Source organism: Lithobates pipiens, unplaced genomic scaffold (genome assembly GCF_037356315.1).
Source record: "Lithobates pipiens isolate NorthernLeopardFrog02 unplaced genomic scaffold, aLitPip1_a1.2 Scaffold_22, whole genome shotgun sequence".
Lineage (NCBI taxonomy): Eukaryota > Metazoa > Chordata > Amphibia > Anura > Ranidae > Lithobates > Lithobates pipiens.
In genome coordinates, this window is record NW_027507784.1 from 62,162,542 (window position 1) to 62,174,427 (window position 11,886).

The window sequence follows — 11,886 nt, forward strand, 5'->3', positions numbered from 1 at the left end:
AAATGATCATCTATTTGAACCCACTAGCCCTTAGAAAAATGAAGGAAAAACAAAAATTTCTGAATGAAACTCTACCAGTGTAAGCCATCTTAAAGGCTAACACCACCTTTTGTATCATGTTAGGTGCTACACTTGTATTTAGAATGTAACTTGGTTTGAATCCGAATCCCCTCACCCCCAAACCGACTCACTTTTGAAATTTGTGCGGCTGTGTGGGGCTCCACTCGCACAGCAGCGTTGTTCATTCACAGAGATCTTTGAAATAAAGGACTGCAAGTCCCATCTGCCACCGCAGCCGACAGACTTGTAGTTCCCAATGAAACCCAAGGGTGGTGATCACCACTCTCATAGTCCAGTGACACATTCTTCAGCTCTACAAATGAAAGCCTGTACCTCTGTACAGTCAAGGCGCTAGAGGAAGAGTCTATTGGCTGGTGTAGTTCTCCCCCCATTCAACAGGTGGCATCTTGCCGGTGTGTGAATTGAGTGGAGACCTAGAGGAATGATGTTACTCCATAGGCTTCAGTGGGAGGGCCGATGTCTGATTGGGTGCTGCAATCCCCAGTGACCTTCTACGGGGCATCTTGGATGGAGTTAGCCAGTGGTATATTTAGGTTTTGTGCTGCCCTAGACCTGACTAAAATCGTGCACCCCTAATTTAAATATGGCACACCCCTTCCTACCAAGGCCACACCTCTTCCTGCTTAAGACCCACCCTGTCATCTTTAAACCACACCCCTTCCTCTTAAGGCCCCACCTTTTCCTCCTAAAGCTCACCCTCCAGTCTATTGGAAGGAACGCTGCATAAAACACAGGTAAATGCAGGTCAGAAGGAGGTCAAGTGCACCTGTCAGTGGATTCTGAATGATCACTGAAACATCTCAAACTGATGTCAGAACAAATGCCAGTGCTATGTGATAACAAAGGCACTTTGTTGAGTTGGAAGTGCTCATATTCACCTGTTAAAAAACCGCTAAATGACATCACTTTGGGACAGTAGATAGGGTTGGGCTAAATCCATATTTGTGGATTATTGGACATACAATGGTGATCTGACCAGACAGGTACCGCTCTTGGCTGTCGGTGCCACTTATCCCAGGAGGAACACTGGGGATGGGGACCTGCCCAACTAATGTTCCATTCGATGGTGGTCATGTAAAATTCACAAACCGGTTCCATAGTCAAAGAATTAGGACTCAATCAGACCAAACATAACCCCAAAATATGCCAACACACAGACTGAAAGATCTTTAACCTGTGTAGGTTTAATTGCAATACATTTTGCTAAATAAAACAGGAGTAACTGGCATAAAGATGTTCCTATAGAGAAAAACCTAAGACAAATCAGCATGTTCCAAAAACCATGAGCGAAAAAAGTACACTAAAAGTGTAGAGTAAGCCAGTGGGGACTCTCTTCATGTGGGATCCAGGAGGAGGCTGTTTTTTTTCATGCGGGGGTGGCAGGGCAGCTTTTTTGCTGCCCCCCCCCTGCAAAGTGCTGCCCTAGGCCTGGGCCTTGTTAGCCTCGGCCAGGATACAGCATTGGGGGCAGCTCTTATAAATAAGGGACCCTGCTGAGATTTGTGAGTGGATAGAGTAGGGACAGGAATCTGCTTGTTAGGGTCAGTTATCTAGCGTCAGAGAAGGGTTCCAGTACGAGGAGGGCAAGCATAGGGATATCACTTGATACCCCAGAAGCACCAGTCCCTGGACCTTCTCTTTAGCCTCCCTGAAGTTCCAACTGTGTTTTCTGCCCTGCTAGTCAGCCACCCCACCTGCCCATGCTCTTTCGGTCAGGTGGGCCTTGCTAAAATGTACCTTACAGTGTCTGAAATACCTCTGCATATATGTGCTGATGCTGTGCAACCTAATGGGATTGCCGGCAAGACCGCCATCACCCCTGTTTTCAGATGCTGGCAGGGACAAAATACTTCTCACTCCAACTTACAAGCATACAAATACCATTGCACACATTATTCAGCTAGAGGGGTGTGGCTGATGGGTGGAGATTTGAGTTGAAGCCCTTCTTTCATTTACTTACCAAAGTTGAATACAGTGTCTATGATATATTCAATTCTTCTGATCATCAGCTCCATCTAGTGGCCAACATGCTGTATATGTTCTCATTGGGATATTTCATAAAACGTTACTGCTTTTTGGCCACTAGATGGCGCTAATGTTCAAAGGAATTATTCTATTACAAAAATTACAGCCAAAATGTGTGCAACCTGCACTAATGTGACATTCATCCAACAAACGTTTTTTTTTTTGTTTTGTTTTTTTATGAATAGACCCTATAGTGTATTTTTTACTTAGAATTGTAGCTTTTATTTGGACAATGACAGCCTCATTGGATACTTGACACTTAGTGTAATCAGTGAACTGCTGCTTATCTTGGCAGTCTTTCCTTGGTGACTGATTTGCTTTTAAATACAGTATTTTCAGCTTGTGTTTAAGAGCCGCATATAGTGTATAATGGGACAAGCTGACCCCCGCAGTACTGTGGGCTTCCAACACAAGTTCTAGTTCACCCCCAGTATTTTCTTTCCTACTCTTGTAAGCTTCTACTGACAGAGAAAGGAGTGGGAGTAGAGCGGTGGGTGTGGGAAAAATGAAGACAGGTTTAACTATGTAACTGCTGGGGTGAATGGTATGGACCCCCCCCTCCCCTCCCCCTCCCTTAGAAGGACACTTATACCCAGCTGCATGCTCAGTGTGGATTTTGGATTTATCTAAGTACATCAGAAGATGGCTAAAAACACATCCATTTTTTATGTGTGACTGACAGCATACAAGTTTACTGTCATGCATTTTTCAAATGTTCTTTTGACATTGAACTCAATAAAATGATATATTTGTCTTTTTTTTTCTTCATCCTAACTGTACAGCTCTGTAGCGGTGAATGCATTGTTCCTCTGTTTCAATAAGTCAGCACAGCCTGCACACAGCCGCCTTTCTATGAATTTACATTGTAAATTATCCAAAACACATTCAGTTTGCTTATCATCAGTTGGACTAATGCTGGTACTGTAAATCTCGGCACATATAAACAACACCAATCAATGCAGCTCTATAATCATTAAACATATTTTTTTAAACTAATTGCCGACCAGCCGCCGCAGTTGTACTGCAGCAGGTTGGCATGGCTGCGCGAATTGCCGTCATTGTACATCGGCCATCTTAAGAAGTAGGGGGCTTCCGCGGCGTAGCGCCGGAGCCGATGTGCGTGGCCGACGACCGCAAAGTCCGCCTGACACCCACGATCTCTCCTCTGAGAGCCAGAATGGGGATCTGTCTATGTGAACAGACAGATCCTCGTTCTGTCAGGGGAGTAGAGAGAGATCTGCTGTTCCTAGTGATCAGGAACAGCGATCTCTCTCCTCCTTTAGTCCACTCCCCCCATAGTTAGAAACACCTCCCTAGGGAACACTTAACTCCTTGATCGCCCCCTAGTGTTAACTTCTTCTATTGGCTATTTTTAGCTCTGATCGCTGTATAAATGTAATTGATCCCAAAATAGTGTCAAAAGTGGCCGATCTGTCTGCTGCAATGTCGCAGTCCCACAAAAAAAAAAAAAGCGCTTATCACCACCATTACAAGTAATAAATAAATAAATAATAAAAATGCCATAAATCTATCCCCTATTTTGTAGATGCTAGAACTTTTGCCAAAACCAATCAATATACGCTTATTGCGATTTTTTTTTTTTACCAAAAATATGTAGAAGAATACAAATCAGCCTAAACTGATGAATAAATTAGTTTTTTTTGGGGGGGGGGGGGGGGGATATGTATTATAGCAAAAAGTAAAAAAAGATTGTTTTTTTTTTTAAATTGTGAAAATAATTTTTTGTTTATAGTGCTAAAAATCGTAGATGTGATCAAATACCACCAAAGAAAGCTCTATTTGTGGGGGGAAAAAAAGGACATACATTTTTTTTGGGTACAAAGTCACACGACCGCAAAATTGCCAATTAAAGTGAAGCGGTGCCATATCGCAAAAAAATGGCCTGGTCATTAAGGGAGCAAATCCTTCTGGTCCTTAAGTGGTTAAGGCTGGGTTCACACTGCTGCGGGGGGAGATCCGGATGTGATTCGCACCGCAAATCACATCCGATCTCCGTAGCGATGCGAGTTCAGCCATACAGATAGTATGGCTGAATTCGCATCGCTCCCGCAGCAAACTCGCACGGGACCCTTTTTTTGGTCCGCAACAGAATTGGATCGCATGGGGGTTCACACCATGCGATCCGATTCCTGTGTGAGTCGGCAGATCGCACTGCGATATGCGGACGGATCTGGGGGTGTCATTAACATATCATTGACACTCCCAGCCGTCCGCATAGGGCAGTGTGAACTGCCGGCGGGAGTAATGCGATGCGGGAAAACGCCGCGGATTCGCGGCGTTCCCGCATCGCAGCGGTGTGAACCCGGCCTTAATGCAAGCAGCGTAAGTACACAAACCTGACTTGGTATCCGTGTCTTGAAGGGTATACAGTAGGGTTGAAATGTGAGGGGAAGAAGCAGTGCAAGGAGCCAATCAGTTCATGTGTGGACAAAAAGTATGCCGATAGGAGGAGAGAGCAGAGTAACAGAGAGATGAGCTCATCACTGTGCTGCTTCTCTTTGGATGGTATAGTCACAGGCTGGGGCGGGTCAGGGGAAGTGGGATGAACGATGCTGACCCACCCCAGCCTGTGACTATTTTTACTTTTTGCTCTAATTACAGGGCTTTTTTTCTCAGGGAATTTGTTAAAAGAAAGCAATTCAGTAAAATGTACAAAACATTAGAAATATCCGGTGCTTACTGGAAGCTCAGATGCACTTCCAGATATTTCCATATACAGCAAGAGACAGCCCTCAATATACAGCAAGAGACAGCCCCCAATATCCAACAAGTCATAGTCCACCATGTACAGCAAGAGACAGTCACCGTATACAGCAAGAGACAGTCACCGTATACAGCAAGAGACAGCCCTCAATATACAGCAAGGCACAGTCCACCATATACAACAAGAGACAGCCTCCAATATCCAACAAGAGACAGCCTCCAATATCCAACAAGAGACAGCCTCCAATATCCAACAAGAGACAGCCTCCAATATACAGCAAGAGAGAGCCCCCAATATCCAACAAGAGACAGCCCTCAATATACAGCAAGAGACAGCCCTCAATATCCAACAAGTCATAGTCCACCATATACAGCAAGAAACAGTCACCATATACAGCAAGAGACAGTCACCATATACAGCAAGAGACAGTCACCATATACAGCAAGAGACAGTCACCATATACAGCAAGAGACAGTCCACCATATACAGCAAGAGACAGTCACCATATACAGCAAGAGACAGTCCACATATACAGCAAGAGACAGTCAACCATATACAACAAGAAACAGCCCCCAATATCCAACAAGAGACAGCCTCCAATATCCAACAAGAGACAGTCCACCATATACAGCAAGAGACAGTCCACCATATACAGCAAGAGACAGTCCACCATATACAGCAAGAGACAGTCCACCATATACAGCAAGAGACAGTCCACCATATACAACAAGAGACAGCCCCCAATATCCAACAAGAGACAGCCTCCAATATCCAACAAGAGACAGTCCACAATATACAGCAAGAGACAGCCCCCAATATCCAACAAGAGACAGCCCACCGTATACAACAAGAGACAGTCACCATATACAACAAGAGGCAGTCACCATATACAACAAGAGACAGCCCCCAATATCCAACAAGAGACAGCCTCCAATATCCAACAAGAGACAGTCCACCATATACAGCAAGAGACAGCCCCCGATATCCATCAAAAGACAGTCCACCATATATAGCAAGAGACAGTCCACCATATACAGCAAGAGACAGTCTACCATATACAACAAGAGACAGCCCCCAATATCCAACAAGAGACAGCCTCCAATATCCAACAAGAGACAGCCCACCGTATACAACAAGAGGCAGTCCACCATATACAGCAAGAGACAGTCCACCATATACAGCAAGAGACAGCCCCCGATATCCATCAAGAGACAGTCCACCATATACAGCAAGAGACAGTCCACCATGAGGGGTGGACTGACAACTCATGGGGGCCACGGTCAATAGGAGATTACGAGGCCCTCAGGTTTCTATTGGCTGAGAAGGTACTGGAGAGGTGGGGCAGCTATAATCTCAGGATTTTTAGACCAAAAGGATGTCGGTAAGGGACATTTTAGAGACAGATATAAAAAAAAAACACAGATTCTTACATACTGTCCCTGGTTTTACTGAGGCGAGCAACCCTGATGGGGCCCCCTAGTGGCCTGGGGCCCTTGGGCAGTACCTGAGTGGCCGAATGGTCAGTGCGCCCCTGTCCACCATATACAGCAAGAGACAGTCCCCAATATCCAACAAGAGACAGTCCACCATATACAGCAAGAGACAGCCCCCAATATCCACCAAGAGACAGTCCACCATATACAGCAAGAGACAGTCCCCAATATCCAACAAGAGACAGTCCACTATCCAGGCAGCATTATTAGACAGCCAGGCAGTCCCTATATTCATCCAGCAGCAACACCATTTAAATAATTACCAAAATCAATGTACTTACCTCAGGCAGGCATATAATGTACCTTAGGCAGTGAGAAGGAGGGACAGGACAGGCCACCACACGCAACTCTGTCTCACAGAAACTTCCGCTCTGCTACAGGGAGAGGCAGAGTGCAGCTGATATCACTCCGCTCTCCATTCTATTAAGGCTGCAGCCGGTACTATAAGGGCTGTGTCGGCTTATGCGACTGTCATCTCAATATGTGGGCGGGGAGTTGCATAGAAAAAGCTATTAAAAAAAGTTCCGGCAGAAAAAAAGCCCTAATAATAAATATTCAAATTTCTTCATCAGTTTAGGCCAAAATTTAATCTTCTACATATTTTTGGTAAACAAAACAAAATTGCAATAAGCAGTTATAGCATCTACAAAATAGGCGATAGATTTATGGAATTTTTATTATCTTTTTTTTTTTCTTACTGGTAATGGCAGTGATCAGTGATTTTTAGCGGGGACTGCGACATTGCGGCGGTCAGATATTACATCTTTGACACTTTTTTGGGACCAATGACATTTATACAGCGATCAGAGCTAAAAAAAATAGCCACTGATTACTGTATAAGGCTCCATGCACACTTGGGCGTTTTTTTTAAAAGCCCATAAACTCCACTCTATGTTAGCCTATGTGTCCATGCACACATGGACGTTTTTTAGCTTTAATGAGCAGTGGAGTTTATGGGCTTTTTTCTGAACGCCAGAAATTTGCGTTCAAAGTGCCGTTTTTCACCGCCAAAAAAACGGCAAACGCTGATAAACGCTATTAAACGCTCATAAACATGCGTTAATTAGTGTTCGGCATTCTATTTTTCAATGCATTGTGGGATTTTTGGAATGTCCTTTGTGTATTTTTATAAAAAACGCCCATTAACGCTAACACTGTAAAACGCTCATGGGGGGAGGAGACAGATCACTGTTCCTAATCACTAGGAACAGACAATCTGTCTATTCTCCCCTGACAGAATGGAAACGCACGTCGGCTTCAGCATTGCGCCGTGGGTGCGTGCATGTATGCTTCCTACTGGTCTTAAAGCGACCAACATACCATGACAGCGATTCGCCCAGGAGAGCCAACCTGCCGCAGTATAACTGCAGCGGCGGGTCTTTAAGCGGTTAAAAAATATAGGGTGTTCTATGAATGGCGACGGTGCCAAGCAAGCAACCCCCTGTGGTCAGTGTGCGGTACTTCACAGGTCTTGCAACACAGTGTCAGTATTACAGAAGATACTCTAAATAGCTTACAATGCCCAGCAAAATTTGAATGAAGGCAGTGGTCACAACAAGATGCTTGAAGATGTGAAGAGCACCCGTCTGGTGACACAGGTGTGCATTCACTCCCCTGTTTCTCATCCACTGGAACATTTCCCTATGCTAAGCACACTGTCCCTAGCCAATAGGTTCCTGTCCTCGACCTAGCATTTAAAAAAATAAACGTCAACTGCAGAGGAATAGTGCTATTTGTTAGTATTGCCCACACCAGCATTGGTACTGTTTGCCACCGCCCCCCAAAAAATTGCCACTTGATGGCAAGTATAACAATCATCGTTTACTGCATATACAGAATGATTTTACTGTTGTGGGTTTAGTAACACTTTAAATATTACTTTTGTAAAGTTTAAAGATTACCTTGATACATTCAGTTGTATGCATACAATGACAATACAGTAAAGTATTATTATTTATTATTATTATACAGGTTTTATATAGCGCCGACAGTTTACGCAGCGCTTTACAACATTGGGGTAGACATTACAATACTAATAATACAAGACAGGGGGAATCAGAGGGCCCTGCTCGTTAGAGCTTACAATCTATAATCATATCTTAGATAGATAGATAGATAGATAGATAGATAGATAGATAGATAGATAGATAGATAGATAGATAGATGACCTCACAATAAACCATAGCTGGTTCCTTGGCTTGTATGGGACATGCAGTCTCTAATTACACTCCATTTAATCATTCAATGTTATTTTGTATTGACACATTCTCCATACAGCCAATAGAACCTTTTATTGATCATGGTTCAATTTACGGTCACCTTGAGGTGAACGCATCATTGTGTACTTTCCCCCAGGGCATGTATGTCTCTATAGTAAAATCTGCAGATGTCCTCAATGCCTGAGCACTAATTGCATAGCTCCCAACTGTCCCAACTGATTTTGAGGGACTGTCCCTGATTTGGAGCAATGTCCCTCTTTCCTCCTCATTTGTCCCTCATTTTGGTCTGATATATAAAGGTGTATATAAAATGCATGTTTTATCTTTCAAAAAGGGTTTCCCAGGGTAAACCTTTCATCTAAATTCTAAATTTCTGCATTTGTACATTTTAAAAGCCAACATGAAGGAATAGAAGTGGTAAAAAAAAAAAAAAAACGTGTGGATTTAAAGTTTTGCTACACACACACAAAAAAAAAAGATTAAAATTCCTAAAAAAAACAAAACATTTGGAGATTTTTTTTTTTTTACTTACCTCTAAATGGCTGTTGCTAGGGGGTCCCTCCTAGTCTGCCTCCTTCAGTGCCTGGGCTGGTGATATCACTTCCTCTCAGCGCAGGAAGGGCTCAGCTGTGCTCCCTCCCTCCTGTCAGTCATCTGGAACACGTGACAGGTCCCAGATGACTGCGCGGCAAATCACGGTGCACGGCACCTCTCATGTATGCGTAGTGGGTGCCCTGCTGTGAAGCCACAGCCGGGTGCCCACAGTTGCAATGTCAAGCGGAGGGGGGGACAAGCGGAGCTTCGACCCCCTGCATCGCTTGACCCTGGGACAGGTAAGTGTCCGATTATTAAAAGTCAGCAGCTGCAGTATTTGTAGCTGCTGACTTTTAATTTTTTCTTTTTTTTTCAAATGGAAACGCCTCTTTAATTAAGCTTTTTTTTTTGGTAAATTCTCCTTTAAGGGGGAGTGGCAGGGGGCGTGTTCTATGCCTACATACATTTTCTAATAGGTGTCGCTCAATCCCATCTCAAAATGTTGGGAGGTATGCTAATTGCAACCAAATGAAACTATGCCTTAATCATATTTAAAGGGATTGGCTAGCAAGTTGTGATATTTTCTGCCATGTGTACACAAGTCCATCGCACAAAAGTTCACACATACTTGGAATCAAGCAGAAAGAGCCTCACTGGCTATTGAACTTCCTTTTTCTTGGCTTGTCATACATCTTGTATGTCACCACGTTTCCACGTTCTTAATTGGTGGCCAACATTTGTTTCACCGTGTGTATGCAAGACAAGTTGGAGGCAACAACCTTCGAACAAAAATCCACGGTTTTGTTGTTGGAAAGTCTGATCGTGTGTACGGGGCAATACTTTTTTTTTTTTCAGCACAGCATGATGTGACCAGTAGAACTTAATGAAATATCACTTAGTGAAAATCTCAAAAAAATGTGCATAAAAAAGCATAGGTTTGGCTCATCAGCACCACAGTCATGCTACAGCCCACCAGCAGCTGTTGATGTGAACGGGTCTTAAGGGATATATTTGTAAATCCTCAAAAAATCGAATATGAATACAAAAAAACTAATTATTAAATGTGAAATGATCACATGGGAGACCACATTAGCACGCCTCTCCTCCCAATCTTATGTTCACCTGTCCCCTATCTACCTTAAGGGTCCTTTCACACGGGGGGCGATCAGTGATGATCCGCTCCATGGATATCCGCTTGCTCAGAGGGAATCGCTCCGTCAATCCCCGCTGAGCAGGAAGATGACAGGTCTGTCACTGTGCAGGGACGGACCTGTCAGAGAGCCGCTCTCCCCTATGAGAGATCGGATGACGACGGACCTCAGAGTCCGTCATCACCCGATCCAATGATGGATGGAAAAGTAGGGTCAAATGTCAGCAGACATGTCACTGCTGACATCCGACGCTCCATAGACCTCTATGGAGCATCCATTCAGGTCTGCCTGAAAAACTGACAGGCGGACCTGAACGAATCGGTAGTGTGAAAGAAGCTTAAAGCCTCATACTCAATATCGGATTTTCCACAGACAAAGCATCAGATTTTTGTCCGAAGGGCATGTGGCGTCTTGCATACAAACGGTACGCAATTGTCGGCCAACAAACACGAATGTAGTGAAGTACTGCTTGAAATTTCAGTTCATGTGCGCCTCCCTTTGGGCTCCTTCTGCTAATGTCGTGTTTGGTGAGCACTGATTCCAAGCTTGCGTGTTTGTACGTTGGGCTTTTGTGTGACGGACTTGTGTAAACACGATAGGAAAATCTGACAACAGACCATTGTTCGCCAAAAATTTACCAGCCTGCTATCCAATTTGTCCAATTTATCCATTCGTCAGCGGAAAGTTGGCCAACAGTTGTCTGATGGAGCGTACTAATTGACGGATTTTAGGGACACAGCCTGTCATCACACAATTCCTGGACGAAAATCCGATAATGTGTACGAGGCTTTAGCCTGGCTGTGCATCTTCCTCCAAGCTGCATAACCACTTTGTCAAAATCTTCCCCAGTGGGCCGTACATTCACATTGTAATCTCTGTTGTATTGAGAGTTTGCACTCCGCTGGAGCAGAGTCCCTTCGCTACCACTGAAAAATAAAAAAAAATAAAAATAGTTTTCTTTCTGTGTAAAATTTTCTCACAATTCCCCATAACGCCAGTGCTCATAAATTACATGCAAAGATATTTGACATTAGGCGAGGTGAGCCATGCAGGACATCCCCGTGGGCTCATTAGAGAAGGACACCATTGTGACATTAAGTACTATGCATCAGCTGACACGCTTCCTAATGTCTACAGGACACAGTTATTTATGGCAGGCAGTGTGCGTTTATTGATTGAGGTGTGTTTGGAACACAAAGCCGTATCAGGTGCTGTGCGGTAACGTATGACCTTCTAGTCAACTCTTGCTCTTTTGAGGTCAGTAAAAATGGCACTGATGTCATTATTTAATCTGTCTCTTGTAGTTTTTTTATTTTTTATCAATAGGATTTGTTCCTCATTATTGCTGTATTGATGGAAGCAGGCTAGATTTGAGAATGGCCATAACGCTGATGAATGCAAGACTGCAAACCTCATGGAAAGCCAACATTTTCTACTTGTAACGTTTTATTGTACGATCTTCATTGTAGTATTTTATGCGTGATGGAAAGACTTGTAAAACAACACTAAACTGACTTGTTCATTATCTAGATCAGGGGTCTTCACACTATGGCCCTCCAGTTGTTCAGGAACTACAGTTCCCATCATGCCTAGTCATGTCAGTGAATGCCAGAGTTTTACAATGCCTCATGGGATGTGTAGTTCAACAGCTGGAGAGC